At 36.2% G+C, this 26,288-nt stretch overlaps 1 protein-coding gene and 1 non-coding gene across 12 annotated transcripts in view; one reads left to right on the top strand and one right to left on the bottom strand.

The window, feature by feature from the left end:
• The window catches only part of PlexB (plexin B), a 1,260,445-nt gene that overhangs the window by 333,080 nt on the left and 901,077 nt on the right, over positions 1-26,288 (bottom strand). The window lies entirely within an intron of this gene.
• TRNAT-GGU (transfer RNA threonine (anticodon GGU)) lies at positions 23,414-23,486 on the top strand. The gene has a single exon. It is a non-coding gene; the product is annotated as a tRNA-Thr (tRNA).

Raw genomic sequence — 26,288 nt, 5'->3', positions numbered from 1 at the left:
CATGGCGCGTCCTCAGGTTGCAGATAGAGGAGACGGCCTCCAGATATGGAGGGTAACTGCGAATATATTGAATAAGCAGTCGTGGACAGCTGATAAGGGGTGGTCCTCCAGCTTGGGGGTTGGGCGAAGAGCTAACAACCCATCACCGTAAAAAATAGCTTGTTACAAATCTCTACAATAAGCCTCGGTTTGAGAATAAGGTTCTTAGGAAAATATTTGGGGCTAAGAGGGATGAAGTTACAGGAGAATGGAGAAAGTTACACAACGCAGAACTTCACGCATTGTATTCTTCACCTGACATAATTAGAAACATGAAATCCAGACGTTTGAGATGGGCAGGGCATGTAGCACGTATGGGCGAATCCAGAAATGCATATAGAGTGTTAGTTGGGAGGCCGGAGGGAAAAAGACCTTTGGGGAGGCCGAGACGTAGATGGGAGGATAATATTAAAATGTATTTGAGAGAGGTGGGATATGATGATAGAGAGTGGATTAATATTGCACAGGATAGGGACCTATGGCGGGCTTATGTGAGGGCGGCAATGAACCTTCGGGTTCCTTAAAAGCCATTTGTAAGTTGTAAGGACCTATAATATTTTTGAAGAATACATTTAGGAAATCTCCCCGAAAAAGACAAAAGTACTTGCCTTTGTTGGAACAGTTTCTGATAGTTTTTCCGAAACCAACTTTCCAAATATCAATTTTTCCGAATGTCCATTTTTCCGAATTCCTCATTTCCGGATGATCATTTTTCATAGGACCTATTTTGCGAACTCAACAGTATTAAATGAAATAATTAGTAAAGTTAAGGACACATTAAAATTATTGTGATTTTAGACTTAAAATTGAATGTATTACAAGTCGTGGCCTGTATTTCACGCCTTTTCAGACGCTAAAATTGTACCCCTTAAATCTTATAAATATATGACGCTAGGGAAAAGAAATATTGGAAGACCACTAAGACGTTGGCAAGAACAGTTCTGAATATGGAAACATAAGGGATCGAAGAATCAAATCCGTGATGCCTATGATGTTGAATATTGCGTATATGTCACAGCTGAGTATGTGAAATGGAACTGAGATGGATGGGTTTCCAATCAAGAACGACGGCTACAAGAAAAACACTCCCGTCTCCTGAAAGCTGAAATCGCTTATTACCCTAGAGGACAACTCATCAGAGATCTGATCCAATTACTTATCTTCGCGAATACAGTTTCATCTACATATTTTTTTTTTTCATTGAAATAGCACACGTTCTCTTGACCTGACATACCATGAGTAATGCGGACACCGAGAAAAGTGTCCTTTCCCGCTCTTTCACCTTCTCTCTCTCTCTGAATAAATGTGAATGCTTCAGAGATTGTAGCAAATATTCACGAATATATTCTCAATTCTAAAAGGAATGCTGCCGAATACTGAAATGTATGCAGTCATAACACAACTGCTATACTGTATCTTCCCACAGAGCACAACAATGCACTTTAAAAGGTGATCAAACATTAATTTTCAACAGAACGGAATTAATTTCTTTTACACATAACTACAGTGAGAATCTCTTCTATTACTTCTCAAGTTGGACGCTTACCGGCGCGATTTCCTCGCAAACGCTTCCCGAAACTCATGGCGCCACAACACTTCATCGTTATTCCTCTACATTCCCCTCCGTAACGTGACGGTCTACTATGCATTAAATAAATGCATTTACTAATTAATTCGGTACTACTCACCCTTTTCACAGAGGGCACAGAAAGTGTTGTCCATTTTGTGCGATGAATAATCTACATTTTCTTAACCCATTAATTTATTTCTTTAAAGAGGATTTATATATGTACAGGCTACAAAATAATTTGCCAAAACTCTTAACTCTTAACCGGTCGACAAATGTTCATGATTCAAGGTTTTATCGGCTCGTCTTCAAGAATTATTTCATAATATGAGCAAAAAGCCAATAAAAGAATATATTACTTATTAAATTATAAACATAGATATCACGCTGCTGCACATCTGCCTGCCCCATCAACTTTCAGGCATGCTTTACCACCGTTTATTTAACCCGGGCCCAACCCATCCAAATCCACAGGCGAAATAGTGCACCGCAACGGACCTTACTGAGCATGCAGACGTATCACCCAGCAATGGGACAGAGGTTGTTTCTGTGCAGAAACCAGCTCAGCTAGGACCTAACTGTAGTCTCGTTCTTCTTTTAAGTAAAGTATATTGTACTTACGGCTAGCGTGCAAAAAGTACTTGCAGAAATGAATAATACACAGTAGATTAAAAATTATAATAGTTAACGCATATCAAGAAATGAGAAAATGGAAGTATTGCATAACAATATGCTCTTTCAGACGAGATCAGAAAACTGTATGTTATAAATTATACATATTTTCGATGACGTCATAACTTGCACAACAATAGCAAAAATATTTTGTTTTCATTTTTAAATATAAGATTTGATGTGTGTGACCTTTTTGTTCAAAATTCCTTCATTAAATTTTAATTGCAATTATGCATTACTTTCGTAAAATTCTGGGCGTGAATGTACGCAAGTCTATACGTATTATATTATCCAGTACAATTATATACAGTGTGTATACTAACTGGCTCTACAGTGAAGCAGGGGGCAGTATTCGACCCGGCAGCGATGTAAATTTGGTACTGTGAAGCACCTAGTTTGAACGTAGCAATATTATATCTCATCTCTCGCTCCCTCCCACCCTCCACCATTCAATGCGGCCAAGGTCATTGACTCTACCTGCACGATATCAACACAACTGCCAACTGCTCGAGTCCCCGCGTTCTGCTTGCCACTTTTCCTGCGGAGCCAGTTAGTATACGCACTGTATAACATAGGTTAAGGGGACTGGAAAATCTCAACGTATGGTTGTTGTATATAAATGTATAAAGTTTGCTAATACTTTTCAACTTTTAAATCCACGAATTAAAAATTTTTAGAGTATATACATAATATTGTCAGGTATACTTTGGTTTTTATATTATATTTCTGCCTCCTATACTTGATTTTACAAAAAAATAAAATAAACCTGAAAACATTAATTAAATGTAAGTTAAATAATTTTTTCTATTGTTCGAATATTCATAATGTGATAAAAAGGCGGCGAATATAGTCAGCTGCAATGAAAACATTCTTGAATTTTTAGGAACCTGTCGCGCAAAGAGTTTCTGAGAAAAATATTCCTAAAATATATATGTTTTTAACTTAAATTTGATTAATATTTCTCAGGTTTAAAAATTTGTATAAAACCAAGTATATGAGGTAGAAAAGTAATCTAAAAACCAAAATATAGCTGTAAATATTGTGTGTATACTGTTAAAATTGTAAATTGATAGATTCAATACCGCAAATAAATGTAGTCACGCAATCAAGAAGATTTTAAAATCCCCCGTCACTTTTATGATTTGGGCTTCGTGTTTCCTAAAAACTGTCAAAATGACTTTGGTTATTCCGAAGGTTTCCTATGGAGTCGTCAATATCAGCGATTTAATTAAAACTTTATCTTGATTGCATTACACATATTTTAGTAACAGTTTCAATTTTAGGCGACGAATTCGTTGAGAAGAAATAAATTAATGATTCCACGAAACAATACGTGTTTACATTAACCCTCGAAATAAAGAAACAACAAAAATACACAGTAATTTCCAATTTTGTAATAATTACTTCAGGCAAAGCAAATTATTTTACGAAAACACACAGAAGAACAAATAATTTCTTATTCAAACTGCCAACAAAAAGAGTTACACAGTCTGAGTTTTAACATTCACTTAAATTAAAAATCAGCGGTAGCTTAATGAATGTGTCCCGTATCTCAGGCAATTTTATTGACGTCACTCAATACAGATTGCGCTCTAGGTTGCATTTACTTATTTTACCGTAAATTTCTGCCCACTCGCACTGTAATCTTCTGTTTTCTTTTGAGTAATCAATCCTAGTCGACGGTTGGTTTTGAATACAGACCAGTGGCGGCTCGTGATAAAATATTATGTGTGTTCACAATTTTTTGTTTCAAAATCGAAGAGAATTTGAAATCGTACGTTTTTAGCCTAAAATGAAATGTCATGATTCCAATGTTTCACTGTGGAAAAAACCGTATATAAATTCAAAACAACATATTTATTTTATTTATTTATTTATTTATATTTATTTAATGTGCTGTACAACAGCCAGTGGCCAATTAAAGTTCAGCACAAATATAACAAAAACATAAAACAAAAATAATTATTACACATAAATATAATTACAATTAATTACAATAATGACGATGAATGGATAACTAAGAATACTATGAGACAATGATAATTGAGTATAATGCCTGAAAGAATACATAAATGATAAATCGTTGCCAAGAGCGAACTAAGTCTATACATTGAAGGGATCGAATTCGCTGCCATGCATGTTGGCATTTTTAATGCATCTAGAGACTGGTGAAAGAAATTTCGAATTTCTAATATAGAAAAGTTTGTAGGCTCTCATATCTTTTGTTGGAATACGTAAGGTAATATTGTTTAAGAAAGAGTCAAAGGATATATCACCTTTGAGGACTTTACAAAAGAACAGATAATCTAGCTCATGGCGTCTAGCATATAGATTTTGACAATTAAAATATTCACATTTTCTCTCATAACTGTAGCCGGAATTAATGGGCAGAAATCTGAATGAACATAAGGATATAAATTTTCTTTGTATATTTACTAATTTAGCCGAGTCCGTAGTTGTAATCGAGTTCCAAACTACAGATGCATATTCGAGTTTCGATCGCACCAATGTACTGTATAGTATAGCATTAAAAGAGAATCGGGCGTGGAAAAAGAATAAGTTATTGACCGTATTATTCCTAGCATTCTGATTGCGTGATTGTAAATGTAATCAACGTGACTATGAAAATACAATTTACTGTCAAAGAATATTCCCAAATCTTTTACGCATAATAATAATAATAATAATAATAATAATAATAATAATAATAATAATAATAGTAATAATAATAATAATAATAATAATAATAATAATAATAATGAAACCTAATCTTTTTATTTCCAATTTTTCCTGGTAAGCCTGTTTACCCAGATCTTTACTCTTCAAAATTACTTGAACAAAGTTCATTGTTTACGTTTGTTAAAAATTAATACAGTACATAACACAACAAAAGTGTGTGTTCAGTAATATATTTTGATTCACAACACACCGATACACTGTAGCCTATACCAGTACTGTAATCCCGTTCGCATAGATTGATTACTATAAATACATGCCAGTAAATATTATTCTTAAATAATATACACCACCATACACATATTTAAATTCATACCACCCTCACATTCAGCCAGCACGTCTTTGAAAGCCAAACTATGCTATATGCTGACACTTAAGTATAGTAATTCACAAACAACACTCTCGTAGCAGCACTGTACACACATCCACATAAAGTAAACGTTCCGACAGTGAGATGCTGACACCTGCAGGCTAAAATATAGACTAATTAAATTTTCTCCTCGAGATATAATAGCACGTAAACGATAGGCATCGATGCACCTGACATCTGTAGGATAGATTCACTGTTCACTTAATGCTTCGTGCTCTTGATGAGTCATAAGCGGCCAGCGAAAAACAATTTTCTCCCGCGCATTCGTGAAACTTCTGTAACCTTCTTGAAAAGAGCACGGCTTGTACGTGAACGGATGTTGCCAAGTTTACATAAGAAGTTTATGCAAGATTATGCAGGAAGTTTAAAATACTCGATTATGATATTATGCATCCCGACTACGCCAATACGGTATTAAATAATAAAACTAGTCGTGCACTAATGGAAACAAGGTGTTCACGTGCTGTTGTGCTCTTATTGACGCACAGCCACTGATACAGACACACTTTAAATGTCGTTTTTTTATTAGGTTATTTACGACGCTGTATCAACATCTAGGTTATTTAGCGTCTGAATGATATGAAGATGTTAATGCCGGTGAAATGAGTCCGGGGTCCAGCACCGAAAGTTACCCAGCATTTGCTCGTATTGGGTTGAGGGAAAACCCCGGAAAAACCTCAACGAGGTAACTTGCCCCGACCGGGATTCGAACCCGGGCCACCTGGTTTCGCAGCCAGACGCGCTGACCGTTACTCCACAGGTGTGGACTTAAATGTCGTAACGCCAATTTTGTACAGGAGAGTTAGCTCGGCGAGAAGTAACGAAACGATTAAAACAACAAGAAACTCCTATAGTTGTCGCGAAGCAATTTTTCGGACATGTCACGACTGATTATTTTACTTGAATGGACTCCATTCATTTTGTTGCCTTTCGAAGATATTTCAGTATTTCGGTAACACCCTATATTTTTCAAACGGTCAATATAACGCCTTTCGACATCAACAACAAACGATGAGGCGCCAAAACTGAAGAAACCTTAGCAGTCGCTCTCTTGTGAAATTGCAGAGATTATCATTCAGAAGATGGAGGACAAAGAAGCCAACAAACGCGCAGCTGCAGACCCCAGGGGTGCCATAATACCACGCCCCATGAGGTGAATGCAACCGATAATTAATTTGGCAACGTTGGACGCCACTAATTAGCTACTCGCCACATATCAAAGGTCGTCTTGTCTTCCGCCCGCCAGCCGCCCTGCATTTAGTTTTGAATTGACGTCGGTTTTCACCTTTCGTAATCTGATTTTGTACAGGCTTCTTCAAAAGTCGTTATAGTCAAATATTTAAGAACGTACAGCAGAATCAGTATAGGCCAGTTTCTGTCGAATGCTTTTCCAATTCACTGCGGGCTAAAGCAAGGAGATGCACTATCACCTTTACTTTTTAACTTCGCTCCAGACTATGTAATTAGGAAAGTCTAGGATAACAGAGAAGGTTTGGAAATAAACGAGTTACATCAGTTTCTTGTCTATGCGGATGACGTTAATATGTCAGGAGAAAATTTACAAACTATTAGGAAAAACACGGGAATTTTTTCGAAGCAAGTAAAGAAACAAGTTTGGAAGTAAATTCCGAAAAGACTAAGGCCAGGTTTCTTCAACCTTTGTTAAAATGCACCTAACGTAGTGTTAATTCGCAAGTCTTTCGTGGCTCCGACTTAAAGAACGCAGAACTTTACACTCTTTGTCTTTACTCTTTCGAATTCTGCACACCTTAACACCAAATTACCTTTCGTCTCGTTTCTCTTATCTGTACTCTAACCACGACGTAAATACCAGATCACTTATCTGTGGCACACTAAGTATACCTCTTCATAGAACATCTTGTTATTCATCATCTTTTACAGTATCCACCTCGCGTCAATGTAATTCCTTGTCACAAAGTATTAGGGGCTGCAAGACAATAAACACATTTAAGAACAGCTTAAAAGATAACCTTATTAGCATTTCACTCCAATCATACTGATTTAAACTATCACTGACTACATTGTTACTTCTTTCTTTAGACATCATCCTGATAGTGCTGTATTTTCAAAATTGTCACATAATAATCTCTTTCTATTATCTAATATTATTTGAAATATATTAACATTATATGTATTTTAGCTTAATTCTGCTACACAGTTTATTTCAGTGTCTAATTAATAGTTCATAGTATTTTGTTGTTTAATTCGTAAATAACTCTTGTATACATGTAACTCTAATCTAAATCAAATTGTTGAATTCTTGTAAGTTCATGCATATGTATATACACTTTTTGCTGGTTGAGTGGAAGAGAAGGCCTTACGGCTTTAACTCTGCCAGCTAAAATAAATTATTATTATTATTATTATTATTATTATTATTATTATTATTAATTAACTGTAAGTTAAAAGTATGAATTGCTGTTAAAAATATTGTGTTTCTTCAACTTTACATTTTACATTTTAACATTCTGTTTGTTAACTCTCTGTTAGGACCAGAGATTCTAGAGTTTAACCATAACCTATAACCAAGTGTAGGCTCAATTCTGTTTTCTGAACTCTAACAATAATTGCGATTCTCGCTTGTTTCCGTTGTTTGATTCACAGAGGATAGAAGTCTTTCCATTCTCTCAGGTTTGATATCTGCTTTTTTTCCTCGTCTGTATCACAATAGTGTGCAGCGGCGTATTGGTTTTGCTGTTATGAAATGGAAAACACTGGAACAAAAAGAAATCTTGGGACTAATTTCTCTTCGTTCGAGAGAAGCCTACTGCTGGAAATTATTTCGCAATATAAACCAATTGTTGAGAATAAACACACAAACGGATCTACGTTGAAAGCGAAAAGTGAGGCTTGGCAGAAAATAGCCTATACCTTTGTATGAACTTCTGGTCTGTCAAATCACAGAAATCATCTCCTCTGTTTATATATTCATGGATATCATTTAGAAATAATCCAGATATACAAGTTCAACACCTAACGCACCAGCCATATTGGATACTTCTATGCTAACAGAGAGTTAAATGATTTAACTGCATGAAATTGGGCAGTTAAATTAACATAGGTTTTAACAGCCTGTTAGTACTAACAGCAGTTGAAGAAATGCTTCAACTGTTAAGTTAACAGTTAAAATGGAATAACACACTGTTATAATTTAACAAAGGTTGAAGAAACCGTGTCTAAGTATATGATTATGTCCCGTGACAAGAACATTGTACGAAATAGAAATAAAAAAAATTGGAAATTTACCCTTTGAAGAGGTGGAAAAATTCCAATATCTTGGAGCAATCGTAACAAATATAAATGACACTCGGGGAGGAAATTAAAAGCAGAATAAATATGGGAAATGCCTGTTATTATTTAGTTGAGAAGATTCTATCATCCAGTCTGTTCTCAAAAATGCTGAAATGTAGTCGCGTGATATGCATTGCAGTTATAGGAGTCCAGTTTTTCTTCATGTGGATATTTTGTCCAAAATTCTTTCACATTTGTAAAATTATAATGTTTTGGCGGTCACGTTCACATAGGGTTGCCAATTTTTTTTTTAAACTAAAGAATCGACAAAATTTAACACACGGAATGGACAGGTTATCGAGTTCCATTGCTAAAACACTTTATTCTATATTTTGGCAGCTATACTTAAATTAAGAGTATTTTGAGACAGATTTTGTCTCGCGTAAGTTGTTGAAATCGACTACAGTTTGCATTCTGATTTGATTAGATGTGTCATGTTGCTGTATCGAACATCAGATGTTCATGAGATGAAACAACCTCTTGGTATGAGCATTACTAATTACTAAGTTTAGAATAGATCTGGTCAGTTTTCCCAAATTTATAACATTAAAATGATTTGATTTTAAACGACTGAGCACTAAAATTCACTTCTGGCAAGCATTACCTTCTACAAAGAATATACATTTTAGTGCATCTCAAAATTAATCATATAAGTCATTCACGGCAAAATCAAATGTTTCGAACGAAAATGTTTACATTACGCAAAAATAAGGGACTTCTTCTTCTTCTCCTTCTTCTTATTTGGTATTACAGCCCAAGTGGGCCTTAACCTTCCCTATGGCTCTCTTCCATCCTTCTCTATCCATCGCCAACTCTCTCCAATTCCTTACTCCAAATCTATTCACATCCACTCGTACACAATTCCACCATCATGTTCTCAGTCTTCCTCTGAATCTGGTTCGATCTGGGTTGTTATTGAAGACAATCTTCACTTTTCTTGTTGTTTCCTTCTGATGTGTCCCAACCATCTCAATCTTTGACATCTTATGTGCGTCTCCAAATCCGATTCCTTATACAGTTCGTATATCTCATTATTATATCTGGCTCTCCATGTGGATATTTTGTCTTAAATTCTTTCACATTTGTAAAATTATAAAGTTTCGGTGGTCATGTTCACATGGGGTTGACAATTTTTTTGAAGAAAATACGGGGGACTAAGGAATCGACAAAATTTAACAGCGAACGGACAAGTTATCGAGTTCCATTATTAAAACACAACTTTATTCTACATTACACTTTACGACTTTACTAATAGACGGTAGTAACTACTTAAAGGGTGTAATTGATATGTTGTTATTTGAAGTGTTCTATCAGTGAGGACGTGTGTTGTGTCAGTGAAGTCTATTGTGTAAGTGAAGTGTGTTGGTGTCAGTGAAGTGGCTGTGCAAAGTATTTGAACAGTGAAATTGTTAGAAGTGTTAGTGAAATCAGGTAGAATCAGTGCAGTGAGTGAGTTGACAGCGAAAGTGTAGTGCCGAAAGGTACTTGTGCAGGTATGAACCTGTCACACTCGTGGGTCTTAGTTCGAACTTATGGTTAAGATAAAAATTAGATTTACTTTAAATGCTATTTTAAGTGACCATGCTTCATTTAATTTAGGATACTACTTGTTATTAATATTTTATCATTATTATTATTATTATTATTATTATTATTATTATTATTATTATTATTATTATTATTAATTATTGTTTTTTATTAGTTGTGTTTATTATTAATTGTCATTATGGAGTGTAATTATTTACCACTGCCACCGGGTATATACCCATTTGCAGTGTGAATACATACATACATACATACATACATACATACATACATACATACATACATACATACATACATACATACATACATACACTGTTTCAATTGCTCCGAAAATCCTTCTTAATAATTTCCTCTCTAATACTGCTAGTTGTTTGCATGTATGTTGAAATCGACTACAGTTTGCAATTACGATTTGATTAGATGCGTCATGTTGCTGTATCGAACATCTGTCAAATTATTCTTCATGAGATGAAACAACCTCTTTGTATGAGACTTACTAACTACTATGTTTAGAATAAAACTAGCCCGTTTTCCCAAATTTTTAACATTAAAATGATTTGATTTTAAACGACTGAGCACTAAAATTCATTTCTGTCAAGCATTAACTTCTACAAAGACTGTACATTTTGATGTATCTCAAAATTAATCATATAAATCATTCACGGCAAAATCAAATGTTTCGAACAAAAATGTTTACATTATGCAAAAATAAGGGAGAAAAATGCTCGAACAGAAGAAAAATACGGGAGCCGGGAGTCTTAAAAATTATGGCCAAATAAGGGAGATCCCGAGAAATATGGGATAGCTGGTAAATCTATGTTAACAACACGTGACATACACAAGACAACATGTTCTGTTCCATGAGAGGTATGAAGCGCAACATCATCTCCAACAAGCGGGCTTCACGTGTAGTCCGAACGCTGTTCTGCAGGTGGAAGTCACAGAGTTGTCATGTACTCATTTGGCCGGGAGGGATGGCCCCCGTGTGGGTAACTGGCAGTGAACTACCCTCTGGTGGCGGGATGTCGAACGAAGGCAAGAAAATCAATGATATCGAAACTACGCTCCAAATTCATTGAATATATTCATCAACAGCGAACACATGTGCTTCTGTTTATATTCTATTCAATAAACGATTTCTTTTGAAACGTCGACAACATAAAAGCATACCAAAGCTGTAGTATCTAAGTACTGAATATTTTTAAATATCACATAATCTTCTGTAAATATACTAAGAATATCAAGAAAACATAGCACAATAAGTGACAGCATCAGGAATCAAACACTGATCGTCACCGGAAATGTCGATTTATATTTGTGTTCTAATTTGGCAGAAGATAAAATCTCAGATGAAGACAGCAGAGGTCTGCATCGGACGTTTTCGCTCAATCGCCAAGTAGTTCATAGCATAATCCGATAGGTAGCGCACATGCATGATGGGTAAAATTGTCACGAGCGAGAAATCCTCGAACGGTATAAGCCGAGCGTTAGACATTCGTTCTTGTTACAGTGATGAACTGTGTAGTAACATCATAGATGTTTATCATTTCAAAACTTTGCAGTATTTAACTAACCTCTCTATAGTACAACTACAAAACTTGCTTTAAAATGTAATATAAATATTGTAGGTAATTTTTTTTTCCTCACAGGAGTGATTTTGTTTTTGCCACATCTGACATGTTATTGGATGTAAATGTAATTATTATAAACGTAGAACACAATCACGATAATGCAAGAACTGTATCAAGTTCTCTAGTAATAATAATAATAAATAATAATAATAATAATAATAATAATAATAATAATAATAATAATAATAACAATAATCTCTAATAATTAGTGTATCAATCGTTGCGTCTGTAACAGTTGTGCAGCATGATTATTCGTGTTATTATGTTTTCTGTGACGTTATCTCTGTACTAATATTGTTATTAATCTACTGCTATATCAATAATATTTTGTAAAACGTTTCTACATTGTCGCAGTATATAGGCGGAACACTATGAATGGTCCTATCATATTATAATATGTGGTAAATCAAATATTGAATAATTATTAATTAGCAATAATAACTGTATATCGAAGTTTTTCATACTATTTTATTTATAACTTCATGTTCCTGTTTTGGTACGTTCCATTGACTGTTCCATTAAACGTTTGTCATAAACGCAGAAAATAAAGCCTTATTTTTGCCGTGTGAGGAAAACATATGTGTATCTTATCTGTTACCTTCCATACAAGACAAGACATGTCGGTGAGATGACCTTGCACTGTGCTTCTTTTCATTACGAGCGTATCACGACCGATCATATCTCAGTCGAGGGTGCGACACTCGACCCAGTTCAAGCGAGCGATTTAACTCCAATGCAGCACTCTGGAAGACAGATAATGTTTGCACTTTTCTTCCAATTTCGACTAATTTTTTTTTAATAGAAAAAGTGAATTTATCAGAACACAATAGATCCACAAACTACAGGTCCTTCTTGTGATTAGATAACGCTCCTTGGGGGAGTTTGCTCACTGTTTTCACTCCACTGATAGTAACGCAAAGATTACATACTCGAATGCGTAAAATTAGTGAATAATAGTTTTGTATTCAACACGGTTGTTTAGGGTGAAGCAATGAGTGTTCATTATTTCCAATTCGTTGATACTGATATACTCAAAATAACTGTTTCAGTTGACGTATTGCTTGTTCACTATTTCAACTCTGTTGGTGGTGGTACACTCAACTTGGCTGTCTCAGTTGACGTGGTAATTGCTCAATGTTTTCAGTCTATTGATAGTAACGCTACAGTCTAATCCCCATTTCAGTTTGTTTGATAGGTCTTCCCCTCCACTCACACTCTCAAAAAATCACTGAAGGGGAAGGTGCTAGTATCCATCTTACTAACGTTCGACTAATTGACTTTTAACATAGTGAAAAATTATACAGTATTATTAAAAATGTTTACTGATAATCTACATTTTGAAAGTCTATATTAAGCGTTTGTATTTCATTTTATTGGTGTTTATATCAACCGACACATTAAGGGAACCAGGTAGTGATTAGGGGTCAAAAATCCGATGTTTTATTTTGTGTTTTAAAATAAATTACAAAACTGATCTTTAAAACAATATAAATATTGTGGAAGGTATTTCTGCAGATAAGCCTTTTAAATGACCTCTTTAAATTTGGCGGTGCATGTAATTCATACATTCTTTTTTTATACAGTTTTCCATAAGTTGACATTTTCAAACTTAAGTGCATTTTTCTCTGAAATTACTGAATCAATTTACATGAAATTTTTACAGTGTTTTCTGCAGCCTGTGTTCTACATTGTAGACCTACGGTTTTAAGAATGTCACACACATAACACGAGAAAAAAACGTATATGCATTGAAAAAATTGTAAAAAAAATTAAACAAAGATCAATATTTTTTCTGTTTCACTAGGGGTGAAATATTTTGCTTTGGAATTTGCAATACACAATACTGGATAACTTAAAAAAATACAAGGTATATGAGTGAAGACAGTAGCAAGTAATGTGCACCTGAAGAATGAGGTACACCTAGCAAAGTTGGAAAACAGGTTATCAGTTAGGGCCTTTCTTTTGCACTTGCATACAAAACTAATTAGTTGTCTTTTATACCACTGAATTCAGAATGATTGATTGCATAAACCTGGAAATTTTTATTCCTTCTGAGCACTAGAAGCCTAGAAATATTCAACTAAACTTTTGTATTGAAATTTTTTAATCGCACAGTATCACTACCCAGTTCCCTTAAAAAGCTACTGACAGCAGAATATAAATGTTTTCTTCACCGCTAGTTGCTACTCTACAGCACACACATTGGGACATTCTCCACTGTGTGACTCCCCCCTGACTTTAAAATACAAATTAACATTCCTTACTAAAATTATTAGTTGAAAATACTGTAAGAACGACACTAAAATATACTCAACCATGTAATGGTCAAACATCTGTGTCTATGTATTTTATATTCACTTATGAACTTTATTTAATATTTTCTTTTCTTTTGTACAACTTGGGGGGTGCAGGTATAAGAGGTAACAGCTACTGCCCTGTTACTGACTGACTCAGGGCAAGTAGAAGGGGAAAGAAATGCTTTCGCATCCTCTCAACTTGTATGAAATGTCGTTTAGTACAGCGTTCTCAGACAGAGAATAAACGGAGCGGAGCGCTCCACTATGACTCGTTGCGTGCTCCGGCATTTCCACAGACATAAGCCAGTTCACGCTCCGACTGCACTCTCAAGCTGCACAACCGGTTTTGGAGCTTACAACTCTGACACTACTGGTCTAGTATATACAGTCACGAAGCTTGAGTTGTGAGGGTGTTAGGAACAATAGACTGTGCCGGTACTGTTTCGCCTTGTCTGTAATGAGGCGATAGTAGCGATCCCAGTGGTTAGCAACTATCTATGGCTGCATATTTACTACGTATTGAGCTTCGTGACTATATACTAGACTGTGGTGACGCTGATCTGTAGCAAGTAACGTCACAACTACTCTATATTTTCACTCTCTTGATTGTGACGCTGAGCCGGGCTGTCTCAATTGACGCGATAAATGCACAGTATTTTCAGCCTGTTGATGGTAACGCTCACCTGTCGCAGTTGACGCGATGACTGTTCTGTATTCCCACACTCGTAATGACCTCTGCTGCAAACCCGCAGGGTAAATGGAAAGGCGTGTATCAGGATGAAGGACAACAGGTGATTGAGTGTGCAGTACTTTTCAGTGGAGTTAAAGTATTCATTCATTCATAGTGTTCTGCCCAAGGGCAGGTCTTTCACTGCAAATCCAGCATTCTCCAGTATTTCCTATTTTCTGCCTTCCTCTTTGTCTCTTCATATGATCCATATATCTTAATCATCTGATATATTATTCTACCACGAACTCTTCTCCCGTTCACCATTCATTCCAGTGCATCCTTCAGAAGGCAGTTTCTTCTCAATCAGTGACAGAGCCAATTCCTTGTCCTGTAATTGATATCTTGTTATTTGAACTGTTCTATCAGTGAGGAAGTGTGTTGTGTCAGTGAAGTCTATTGTGTAAGTGAAGTGTGTTGGTGTCGGTGAAGTGGCTGTGCAAAGTATTTGAACAGTGAAATGGTTAAAAGTGTTAGTGAAATCAGGTAGAATCAGTGCAGTGAGTGAGTTGACAGCGAAATAAGTGTAGTGCCGAAAGGTACTTGTGCAGGTATGAACCTGTCACACTCGTGCGTCTTAGCTCGAACTTAGGGTTAAGATACAAAATCAGATTTATTTTAAATGTTATTTTAAGTGACCATGCTTCATGTAATTTAGGATGCTCCTAGTTATTATTATTATTATATTATTATTATTATTATTATTATTATTACTATTATTATTAATTATTGTTTTATTAGTTGTGTTTATTATTAATTGTCATTACTGCGTGTAATTAGTTACCACTGCCACCGGGTACATATCCATTCGCAGTGTGAATAAATACATACACATTCACAGTTTCCGTGGAGCTACAGCCCGTGAAGGGCCCAGACCGAACAGCCGGCCGCTGGCCTCACGCCCACATGCCGAAGCATAGGTGGACGATCATCTAGCCACAATGGAGGTATCGTGTGGTTAGCACGATGATCCCCCCCGCCGTTATAGCTGGCTTTCGCAACCGGATTTCGCTACCTATCGTAGCTCCCCAAGTGCATCACGATGCTGGGTGGGCACCGGTCCCATACACTGGCCGAAATTTTATTAGAAAATTTCTTCCCCCATGAGGACTCGAATCAGCGCGCATTCCGTAACGCGAGTCCTAGGGGGGATGCCTTAGACCACTACGCCACGGTGCGGGACTATGATCAGTTTCAGCATCATTCTTTCTTCATCCACTCTTTCCAACACACCTTAGTTTCTTATTCTCTCTGTGTATTTCACACGCTCCACCCTTCCACATATCCACATTTCAAATGCTTCCAGTCGCTTCTCTTCACTTCATCGTAATGTACATGTTTCTGCCCCATACAATGCTACACTCCACACAAAGCACTTCACTAGACTCTTCCTTAGTTCTTTCTCCAGAAGTCCGCAGAAGAAGCTCCTTTTTATATTAAAAGCTTCCTTTGCTATTGCTATTATTTGAAGAGGTGGAAAAATTCAAATACCTGGGAGCAACAGTAACAAATATAAATGATACTCGAGAGGAAATTAAACACAGAATAAATATGGGAAATGCCTGTTATTATTCGGTTGAAAAGCTTTTATCATCCAGTCTGCTGACAAAAAATTTGAAAGTTAGAATTTATAAAACAGTTATATTACCGGTTGTTCTTTATGGTTGTGAAACTTGGACTCTCACTTTGAGAGAGCAACATAGGCTAAGGGTGTTTGAGAATAAAGTGCTTAGGAAAATATTTTGGGCTAAGAGGGACGAAGTTACAGGAGAATGGAGAAAGTAACACAACGCAGAACTGCACGCATTGTATTCTTCACCAGATATAATTAGGAACATTAAATCCAGACGTTTAAGATGGGCAGGGCATGTAGCACGTATGGGCGAATCCAGAAATGCGTATAGAGTGTTAGTTGGGAGGCCGGAGGGAAAAAGACCTTTGGGTAGGCCGAGACATAGATGGCAAGGTAATATTAAAATGGATTTGAGGGAGGTGGGATATGATGATAGAGACTGGATTGGTCTTGCTCAGGATAGGGAGAATGGCGGGCTTATGTGAGGGCGGCAATGAACCTCCGGGTTCCTTAAAAGCCAGTAAGTAAGTATTCTTCTTTTGACTTCTTGGCAGCAGCTCATGTTATTGCTTATAGTAGGCTACACCCAAAGTATTTGAAGCTGTCTACTTGTTGAAGTATTAATAGGATATGAAGTAAAATGACGCAGATCCAGATTCTCTCAACTGATGCGGTAATTGTCAATATTTTCACTTTATTGTTGGAGACCAAGGGTGCCAAGTTGTCTCAATTGACGAAATGATGCCATGTTCATTCCGGTTAATGCTATGTTTTATTTAACGACGCTCGCAACTGCAGAGGTAATATCAGCGTCGCCGGAAGTGCCGGAATTTTGTCCCGCAGGAGTTCTTTTACATGCCAGTAAATCTACTGACATGAGCCTGTCTCATTTAAGCACACTTAAATGCCATCGGTCTGGCCCGGGATCGAACCCGCAACCTTGGGCATAGAAGGCCCGCGCTATACCAACTCGCCAATCAGGTCGACTTCATTCTGGTAATGATAATTCAATGAGTCTGGTTAAGTTGGATGGTCACTATTTTAATTCAGTTAATGGTGATGCAATGAGTCTTCCTGTCTCACAAGCAAACGTTCTGATGGGGGCAGATAAAAAAGTTAAATTTTTCTCTTCCACCATGGTAATAGTGTCAAAAGAAATGTTTATACAAATTTTGGCCACTCGACCGCAATTACGAGGCCGTCCAGAAAGTGATCTTCCCTGGTGCCGTTAATAGAAAAAAGCACAATTGTATGGAAATATTTATTGAAATAGATACAGCAATTATTGCGCTATTTGTCAACATATTCCCTACTGGAATTGACATTTGTTATACCATGGGATCAATTTTTTGCGTCGTAGATATCAGTCGCCTTAGATCGGAACCAGCGTTTGACTGCGTCAGCATCTCTCTTTGTCGAGCCCATGATATGGGAAATGTCTCTATTCCGATGGAAAATATGTTCAAAAAAGCTCAACAATTGCTCTGTCTGTTCCAATAAATTTTTCCAACGAAATTGTTTTTTTTTTTCTGTTAACGGCCTTCTGGCGAATTTATTTTTTACGGCCTTCGTAATTGCGGTCGAGTGGCCAAAATTTGTACTAACATTTTTAATATTAACCTGGATATACTTTTGGATCAACGATTAAGAACCGGAAACACAGTTTGCTACCCCCTTCCACGACTGGAGTTCGATGATAATGGCGTAATATACAAACAAATCACTTTATTAGGTATAGGAGGGAAGAAAAGTAGTTCATCCATTTATGTAAACTAGGAAATATTGCAATTTTGAGTTTGATAATTTTCATTAGGTTTTTGTTTAAACAAAATACAGTACAGCATTAACAATAAGTGTTTTTACTCACGAAATGAGCTATCCATTCGGACGTATTAATTATGTAGTGTATACTATACTGTTACAGCACATTAGCATACAATATAGGGAATGAAGTTAAATTGAAAAATAATCATAATATGGAATTTTAAACACATTTTTGAAAATGGTGGCCGTTCATTTCGATACAGGCTTCAGTTCTTTTGTGCATATTATAGCACTATAGACTATTGTACCTAATTCCAATTACCAGTTTCGTCCTTCGTACGAGTAAGTCATCTTGAAATAATTCTATACCTACTCTATAAAAGAGTACCTTACGTACTCTAAATTTAACCTTCACTTCTGTCTGATCCAAAAAGATAAAATTACTGAGAAATGCTATCTACTGTCCGTCCAAGAGGTTTTGTCGCAGGGTCGTAGAGAGGGGGGTGGGGAAATCACGTGACAGTTAATTATTTAATGAGGCCCTTTTATTTAAGTTATTTTAAACAGTTGATGTAATATTACGTAGACGTCCAATTCCTAACAGAAATTAATGTTTTCAGAAAAGAGCTAAGACAGCCCAGCTACTAGACTTTACAGAGGGGCGGACAGAAGCTGGTGGGGGAAACAGGGATGCGACATAGGCAGACGGATGACAGTACCTGTGCGAAAATATGATTCAATATTGAAAGCTCTTTCGTCACTGGAAAACGCGAACATATTTCTGGAACGTACTATACTCACTAACTCAGTACTGCATACGCAGCCTCGTTTCTGTTTGGAGAACGGTTGGAAGTTTACTAGTAGAGGGGTTGGGAGTGAAGTACATTAAAAAACTCAGGTACAATAAAAATTGAACTAAAAATAAAATGATGTCCCTGTATAAGCACTTCTTTTGACACTATTAACACGATGGAAGAAAAAATTTAACTTTTCTATCTGCCCCCATCACGACGTTTGCTTGCCAGTTGACGCAATGTTGGCTTATTATTTTTCCGCCCTTATAGCGACGCAAAGAGGTTGGCTGTTTCCAGTGGCGGCTCGTGATAAAATATTATGTGTGTTCACTATTTTCTGTTCCAAAATCGAAGAGAATTTGAAATCGTACGTTTTTAGCCTAATATGAAATGTAATGATTCCAATGTTTCACTGTCGAAAAAACCGTATATAAATTCAAAACAACATATAATAATAATAATAATAATAATAATAATAATAATAATAATAATGAAACCTAGTCTTTCTATTTCCAATTTTTCCTGGAAAGCCAGTTTACCCAGTTCTTTACTCTTCAAAATTACTTGAACAGAGTTCATTGTTTACGTCTGTTAAAAATTAATACATAAAACAATTTATAAAAGCGTGTGTTGAGTAATATACTGTATTTTGATTCACGACACACTGATACACTATAGCCTATATCAGTACTGTAATCCCATTCGCATAGATTGATTACTATAAATACATGCCAGTAAATATTATTCTTAAATAATATTCACCACCATACAGATATTTAAATTCATACCACCATCACATTCAGCCAGCACGTCTTTGAAAGCCAAACTATGCTATATGCTGCCACGTAAGTATAGTAATTCACAAACTACACTCTCGTAGCAGCACTGTACACACATCAACATAAAGTAAACGTTCCGACAGTGAGATGCTGACACCTGCAGGCTAAAATACAGACTTTTCTCCTCGATATATAGCAAGTAAACGATAGGCATCGATGCACCTGCCATCTGTAGGATAGATTCACTGTTCACTTAATGCTTTGTGATCTTGACGAGTCATAAGCGGCCAGCGAAAGACAATTTTCTCCCGCGCATGCGTGAAATTTCTGTAACCTTCTTGAAAAGAGCACGGCTTGTACGTGAACGGATGTTGCCAAGTTTACATAAGAATTTTATACAAGATGCGGGAAGTTTAAAATACTCGATCCTGATATTATACATCCCCACTACGTCAATACGGTATTAAATAATAAAACTAGTCGTGCATTAATGGAAACAAGGTGTTCACGTGCTCTTGTGCTCTTATTGACGCACCGCCACTGGCTGTTTCATTTAATTTGACGATTTCTGAATATTTTTAGGCCCGATTGTATAAACCATTTAATCTTAGATCAGAGGTGAAATTGATCCTTGTTTCAGCTGAACTTGGAATTTTGTGTTGTATAAAGTATAATCTGAGATTAATTTGTCTCAAACTAAAGTCAACTTTGACTGAAGAAATTTCTCCGATTAAGTTAGATGATCCAAGTTCAGTTATTTCCTTTCTGGTTGAAATATACGAGTGACAGATTGTGCAAATAAAATATCCATTATTATTAATATTAATAGATATGATAGGTACATTTATTTATATTTCTTTCAATTTCTTGCCTTAATACACAAACTTGTATTTTATAAGGCTCTATCGTGTTCAGCAGTATCAAATAACATAACCTATAATTATATTATGTTTATAACAACCATTAATTATTAATGGATATGATAGGTACATTCATAAATTTTCAATTAACTGTATTACTAAACGAAAATTGTCGTTTTATAAAGGTTTATTATGTTTAGCAGTATCAAACAACATACCAACTCGGAGAACAGTCGATCTTCTTATTGTCCGCCATTATTTACATTGCACAAAAAACCAGTGTCTCCAACAGAGTGTACGGAAAGTCGCCAAAAAGTAGTTGTAAAGTCGCTAGATTTCTCATTATCAACAAAGAAAGATTAAATTTTGTCATTATGGGGTGCTAAAAAGGTCACTAAATCCCTATTTAAGCAATATAAAAGTTAAAAGAAATTGTTGTTGAAAAAGAGTTAAAGTCGCTATATTGGCAACACTGAACAAACCTGTCCGCGCATCACGTATTTCACCTGTTTATGCGAAGTTGCCAAATCCTTTTCACGTGAACTTAGATTGCATTTGAACCAAGGTAATTTGATCGCAGAAAAGTTTTATACAATAGAAGAAGTGTCTGAACTCGGTTCACTTTTCGATCTTCGATCAAAGTTGATCTTTAGTCAGGGAGTGTTATACAATTGGGCCTTAATCTTCTAAAACTGGCGTACTGAGCCTAATGCTTTAATTGACGCGACTGTTCACAATTTCTACTTTTCCGACACTGATGCGTTTTAGGGTGACTTTGTTCGCCAAAAAGTTATTCAATATTTTACTTCCCTGTGCTCTCAGTGACGTACTGAACCTGTCTCACTTAGCACAATGGTGCCTCACTAGTCTCACTCTGTTGATAGTTCGTGAGGCTACCTCCGTTGAGGCTATTATTCTGACTCTTGTAACATTCAGTGACGCACTCACAGCAGCTGACTCAAATTCCGGCAGTGGTGATAGTACGACAATGGAGCTACAGTTAAAATTGTTCACTCTCAATCGATCCCGAATGCGGGGGACACCCTACATCCGTCAACTGCATTGATTGGGGTTGGCCTATAGTCCACATCCCCATTCACCCCAAAGCAACCCACGCCATTCCCTCCAAACCCCATTTTCGACGGAATGCCACTGCTGATTCTAGTGGCTGCTGGCAGCGAAAACATCAAATCGCTAATGGCTAATTTGCATTAACGAGCACGAAGTGTGCCTTATTCCATTTCATCAATCCAATGTTGCACTCATTCTCCTTGATACATTGCACGGTCTGTAAAAACTTGAGAACATGTCTTCACGATTCTCCTTTCTAAATATAATCCAGTTACCAGTTCTACCTCTCGAGAAGAGGGTGCAAGGAAATGCGAAGTACTACGTAGTCAATGTATGTAATAGTAATATGCGTTACAAGAGCGGTATGTTGAAGTTTTCATGTTCGAGGAAAAGTTTGGAAAAGCGAAACGTAGTTGAGCTTTTTTAATTTCCGAGAATTGAAAGAAAACAAACCGCTCGTGTATCGTACAATATTTTGTGCGAAGATCGTTTATTACATACCGGAAAGAGGAATTTCTAATTAGTTGCAATGAAATCTCCATCTTGGTTTCTGTTCAATGACGGCAAATTTGCAAAACAAAAATATCTATCTTCAACATCGTTGCTTTAAAATATTTTCTGTGTTTACTGTACTCCAGCAGGCTGTGATGAGTCTGGAATCTTGTTGATTTTTTCACGGCTTCCTTAATGTTACTCGCATCACGAATGCAGTAACTTTAGTGGAGTTGTAGAGTTTACTTAATTTTTGCAAATATTTAAAAACAATAATTAACAGTGCAATTTAGGTGAAATTTCAGTGGTAAGTTTCCAATTTATAATATTGAACGTCTCTAAAAATAATATGCTAAAAGCGTAAGGCAGTAAAATCAAAATGTCACTTAAGCGGTAAGAAGAGGGAAATTGTTATGTGTGTTAGGTTGGGAATTCTGTATGTGGAATTTTAGACTTTCCGCGGATTGGTTTTGTGCGGAAACCAAGCAAATACGCACAATCTCGCACAAAATAAATTATACATCTAGATTACACAACTTTTAACACTGTATCTGCTGGGTAACTTTCGGTGTTGGACCCCGGAGTCATTTCACCGGCATTATCACTTTCATCTCATTCAGACGCTAAATAACCTAATCTGTTGATAAAGCGTCGTAAAATAACCTACTAAAATAAAAAAACACTGTATCACTACGGAATACGTATGATAAGACTATCTTGTGTTAAACTCTAACGTACCTTTTTTCGGAATATGTATGGCAAGACTTTCCTGTGTTTAATTTCAACGTACCTCAAATCAAGATTTCATGTATAACTCCCTGTAAAGTTGATTTGAATAATTTTCAAGGGAAAAATTGTTGCCGGGCCGGGCATCGAACCAGGGACCTTTGGTTTAACGTACCAACGCTCTACCAACTGAGCTATCCGGGAACTCTACCCGACACCGATCCAATTTTTTCCTCTATATCCACATACCTTAAAGTGGGCTGACAACCGTCAAGCAACCAACTTCGAGTGCACACTAACTCCGTGTGACTTAAATTGTGGTTTTCTGTTAACGAACAGTGAAGTGTATTATGCAAATGAAGATTTCAGGCATAACTCCCTGTAAAGTTGATTTGAATAATTTTCATTGACTACGTAGTGGATATAGAGGGAAAAATTGGATCGGTATCGGGTAGAGTTCCCGGGTAGCTCAGTTGGTAGAGCGTTGGTACGGTAAGCCAAAGGTTCCGGGTTCGATGCCCGGCCCCGGAACAATTTTTCCCTTGAAAATTATTCAATTCAACGTACCTCGTTTACAAGTTTCGACCTATTTATGGGTCATCTTCAAAACTTGTCGTTGTTGGTCTTGGCGCCACTTGTTCTGTTTCCTGTGAGGGTGTGTTCCTGTGGTATAGTGTAGAGTCAAAGAGTGTGTGTGTTTTGAAGTTGAGTTGTGTGCTGAGAATTTCGTTGGGATGTGTTTTTGTGTGTCTGTATATTTCATATTGTTCTAATGTGTTTAGTTTCTGGTTTTTCGGTTGGATGTGCAGTATTTCCATGTCTGTGTTGATGTCTCTGTGGGTGTGGTTAGCATTTGTGATGTGTTCTGCATATGTGGAGGTGTTTTGTAATTTTGTTATGGCTGTGATGTGTTCTTTGCAACGTGTTTGAAACGATCTGCCTCTCTGTCCTATGTAGAAGTCGTTGCAGGTGTTACATTTGAGTTTGTATACGCCTGTATGGTTGTATTTGTTTGTTTGTGTTGTTTGTGTGTTGAGATGTTTTTGTAGAGTGTTATTTGTTCTGTATGCGATGTTGTAATTTAATTTCTTGAATGAGGTTGCAATTTTGTGAGTGTTTTTGTTTTCGTATGTTGGTGTGATGTATTTTTTGTGTTCTTGTGTTTGTCTTGTATTCTTATGTTCTTTTTTGTGATTATGTTTTGTCTTACGTGTTATGTTGTCTATTAAGAGGGAAAAAGACCTTTAGGGAGGCCGAGACGTAGATGGGAAGATATTAAAATGGATTTGATGGAGGTGGGATATGATGATAGAGAATGGATTAATCTTGCTCAGGATAGGGACCAATGGCGGGCTTATGTGAGAGCGGCAATGAACCTCCGGATTCCTTAAAAGCCAGTAAGTAAGTGTTATGTTTGGGTTGTATCTGTTTTCTTGCGCTATGTATTTGGCTGTGTTTAGCTCTTCGTTGTAATCTTGTTGGTTCATTGGTATGTTGAGTAGTCTGTGTACCATTGTTCGGAATGCAGCTTGTTTGTGTTGTGTGGGATGGTTGGATGTATTGTGTGTGTGTTGCTGTTGTTGTGGGTTTTCTGTATACTTTGAATGTGTGTCTGTCTGTTTACTTTTTTTACATGGTAGGTGTGGTCACAGCCATAACAAAATTGCAAAACACCTCCACATATGTAGAACACATCACAAATGCTAACCACACATACAGAGACATCAACACAGACATGGAAATACTACACATCCAACCAAAAAGCCAGAAACTAAACACACTAGAACAATATGAAGTATACAGAAACACAAAAACACACCCCAATGAAATTCTCAACACACAACTCAATTTCAGAACACATACTTTGACTCCATTATACACCACATGAACACACCCTCACATGAAACAAAACAAGAGGCATCAAGACCAGCAACGACCAGTTCTGAGGATGACCCATAATAGGTCGAAACATGTAAACAAGGTACGTTAGAATTTAACACAAGAAAGTCTTATCATACATATTCCGAACCAAAATAAATTACTTTAATTCATGAAAAAGTGTACATGTGGGACGTATAACTGTTATGTATGCAATGACAAAGTTTAAACAAAATAAAGAGTAAATTCAAATCAATATTCCGTTAGAGTTTGCATTATTTAAACAAGGGTAATGTAAACTCCAGCGAACATAATTATATGCCTCACGACTCTATACACCAAAAATTACATGGTCTGATTTGACACATGATGAAATACTCCAATAAAAATTAGAATATTGTTACTAAATTTTGTCAGCAATTTATATAAAAAAGTTTAAATTACCTTATGCTATAAAAAGCTACTGATTCTGCTCATAAATAAATTTGAATTTTTATATTACTTTTTCGACACATTATCAACTGTTATGGTTATCTCGCGTCTGCGTGAAATGAAGGTGATAATGCCATCGAAGTGAGTCCAGGGTCTTGCGCCGAAAGTTACCCAGGATTTGCTTTTGAGGTAGAGTCCTGAAAAAATCTCAAATCTATACACAACACCAGAAGAAATGTCCCAACTCTTTTGGCAGAACCTAAATGCCACACTACAGCTGGATTAAGACACAGTAGGAATTATGGACCAAGACTATACAATTCAGTATTGAAAAATAATCCAGACCTAAGCAATTTACACATTCTTAAGTTTAAAAATAAAGTGAAAATGTTTGTATGATATTTGATAAATTTTATTATAATTTTTTTTAAGTGTTACTAGCATTATATGGTACTAATTTTTATTGTATTTATATGATGCATGTAACCTATAAGATAAAACATTGTAATAAATATAAATAGATCATTTTCTTAATTAATAACAGTGTATATCTCCAATAAATGATTCCTTAGCATCGCCACAGAAACACTTGATTGTACTTGTCACTAGAAAGTTATTGAAATTTATATTTTCCCCGCCATTCATAAAATATTTTGATATGATACCTCTTGCACAAAAGGAGAGATCTATAACTGAAACTCGATTAATATATTTCAGTATTATTTGTATTTATCCTGGTAATAATGAACAGTTTGACTCGTAGACATTTTGTTTTTACAGCATTAACATCCCATGATTGTACGAGAAGATTCGAAGAGAACGGCAGTAACGTAGACTTTCAGCTCCCCCCTACTACAAATAATGCACAACACAATGTCAATACGGCGGTTGCTGTCGTCTGCGATACAATGAACTTTTCTGTTGATTTTCGAGTTTGGCATTTTTTCCGGTTATTAGGCTATATGCTTATTTAAGTTGTGTTAACTCTCGCTAGTGGTTTTATATTTTATTTTATCCGTCTTA

The sequence above is a fragment of the Periplaneta americana genome, chromosome 10, assembly GCF_040183065.1.
Source record: "Periplaneta americana isolate PAMFEO1 chromosome 10, P.americana_PAMFEO1_priV1, whole genome shotgun sequence".
NCBI lineage: Eukaryota > Metazoa > Arthropoda > Insecta > Blattodea > Blattidae > Periplaneta > Periplaneta americana.
This window is presented reverse-complemented; position numbering and strand designations above follow the sequence as displayed.